At 39.2% G+C, this 2,389-nt stretch overlaps 1 pseudogene; it reads left to right on the plus strand.

Moving 5' to 3' along the window:
• The first annotated feature begins 1,594 nt into the window (after positions 1-1,594).
• LOC137027445 (U1 spliceosomal RNA) lies at positions 1,595-1,720 on the plus strand (annotated as a pseudogene).
• The last annotated feature ends 669 nt before the right edge of the window (positions 1,721-2,389 follow it).

Here is a 2,389-nt window from a genome sequence, read left to right on the forward strand (position 1 = left end):
TCTCTTTTTCATTATTGGCCTTTTAATTATTTTTAGGAGGGTAGGAGGACACTAAATGATGTGGAGAAAAGCATAGAATGATGAGGACATGCATTGGATCAAAACTCGCTTTGTTCACATACGTTGAAAGTGGTGCAAAAGTTATTTTCTTAAAGGGGTCCTTGATTATGATTTCACTTTTTTAACTTTAGTAATTGTGTAATGTTGCTGTTTGAGCATAAACAACATCTGCAAAGTTACAATGCTCAAAGAGATATTTTCTTTTACAGAAATCGCTTTTTAAGGACTACAACAAATGGCTGGTAGGGACTAAGAGCGTCTTCCCGGGTTGGTTACATCACAAACCCCAGAATTTACATAAACCCAGCCCCCCCGGGAACATGCAGCAAAGGGGGTGAGGCCATGTTGGGCTGCTTTAGAGAAGAGGAAGAGTTGTTGTAGATGCAGTGTCTGACCCTAGTACAAACATGCAAGGCTGAACACCTCAATTTCTGACATTTTGGCTGCGTGAGATTCTCCAGTTTTGTTGTTGTTGAAGCGCAAGCTCTTAAAGCTCCACCCTCTTCTGGAACAGCAGCTCATTTGCATTTAAAGGGGCACACACAAAAACGCATTTTTTTTGCTCACACCCAAATAGTAAATGATTCTGTGGGGTATTTTGAGCTGAAACTTCACAGACACATTCTGGGGAACACCAGAGACTTATATTACATCTTGTAAATGGGGCACTATAGGTCCCCTTTAATATTTTTTCTCTTTTAAAAATGTGTAAAAATACTTAGGGCCAGATTCACTAACGGTTTGCGGCAGCACAAACCCTCTTGCATTAAAAAAATACTGTCAGGATTTACTAAAGACATACACTGCAAAATTAGCGCTGAAAAGGCGTGGACTGAGTTGTTTTTGCAGATGACCTTATTGCATATGCATTTGTAGGAGTTTCCATTTCAGGTGCCAAATTAATGGGAGGAGAGTATTTAAATGAGTCATGCAGCATGATTTACTAATGTTTGCGCTCGTCAATTTACTGGTATTTGCGCCATTATTTAACATTATTTAAAAAAAAGCATGTCTTAACCCATTTTGCGACAGGGCTGCAATTGTTGCTCCTAGGAGGAGACGCTGCAGAGAACAGAGAGTGCGTGGTAGAAGGGAGAAGATATTTTCATATTTTCTCATATTAATTTCTTTGGAATGCCAGAGGAAGACGTTGTCCAAACATCGTTTGCCAAGCCTTGTTGGCCTATATATCTATGTGTGTACATGTTTGTCAGATTACTTGTAACAAGTTGTGCCTGTGTCGACCCGCACCTGATAAATATCAGCTCTGCTTATTTGTGACGCTAATCTGCACTGTTCTTGGTAGATCGCGCTGGTCATTATGTAAATGATTTGACTGTGTCTGTGTCTTTAATTTGCAGTAGATTATGCGCAAAACTAGTTAATTTGCACCGTTTATTAAATCTGCGCCCTTAAATCTGTATTGTCCGATTTTTTTTTTTTTTTTTTCTTCTCAGACTTCATGATCCACTCAGTCAACTCTAGTAAACGCTTCACAATGGCAAGTAGAAATATTGGTTTAATTCAGCCTCTCTCAGTTGCCTTGAAGGGGAGACACCGTGATCAAGAAGGTGGTTTACCCAGGGCGAGGCTTGGCCATTGCACTCCGGCTGTGCTTACTCCTGCCAATTCCCCAAATGTGGGAATCTTGACTGCATTTAAAGGTGCCCTAGAATTAAATTGAATTTATATTGGCATAGTTAAATAACAAGAGTTCAGTACATGGAAAAGACATACGCTGAGTTTCAAACTCCATTGTTTCCTCCTTCTTATATAAATCTCATTTGTTTAAAAGACCTCCGAAGAACAGGTGAATCTCAACATAACACCGGCTGTTACGTAACAGTTGGGATCATTAATATGTACGCCCCCAATATTTGCATATGCCAGCCCATGTTCAAGACATTACACAAGGGCAGAACATCTGGATCTGTGCACAGCTGAATAATCAGACTAGGTAAGCAAGCAAGAACAATAGCGAAAAATGGCAGATGGAGCAATAATAACTGACATGATCCATGAGTACATGATATTTTTAGTGATATTTGTAAATTGTCTTTCTAAATGTTTCGAAAAATCGGCTCGTTTCTAATTATGCCCCAAAATAGGCAGTTAAAAAAATTAATAAAAAAAAATCTAAGGGGTATTTTGAGCTGAAACTTCAGACACATTTAGGGGACACCTTAGACTTATATTACATCTTTTTAAAAAAAAGTTCTAGGGCACCTTTAATGGTTAATGGTAGTGGGGGACTGTGTTCGCACTCGCCCCTGGACTTTTTTGAGGCAGTCTAATGGTTAGAGAGTCAGACTGATAATCCTGATAAGTG

Source organism: Chanodichthys erythropterus, chromosome 9 (genome assembly GCF_024489055.1).
Source record: "Chanodichthys erythropterus isolate Z2021 chromosome 9, ASM2448905v1, whole genome shotgun sequence".
Taxonomy (NCBI): Eukaryota; Metazoa; Chordata; class Actinopteri; order Cypriniformes; family Xenocyprididae; genus Chanodichthys; species Chanodichthys erythropterus.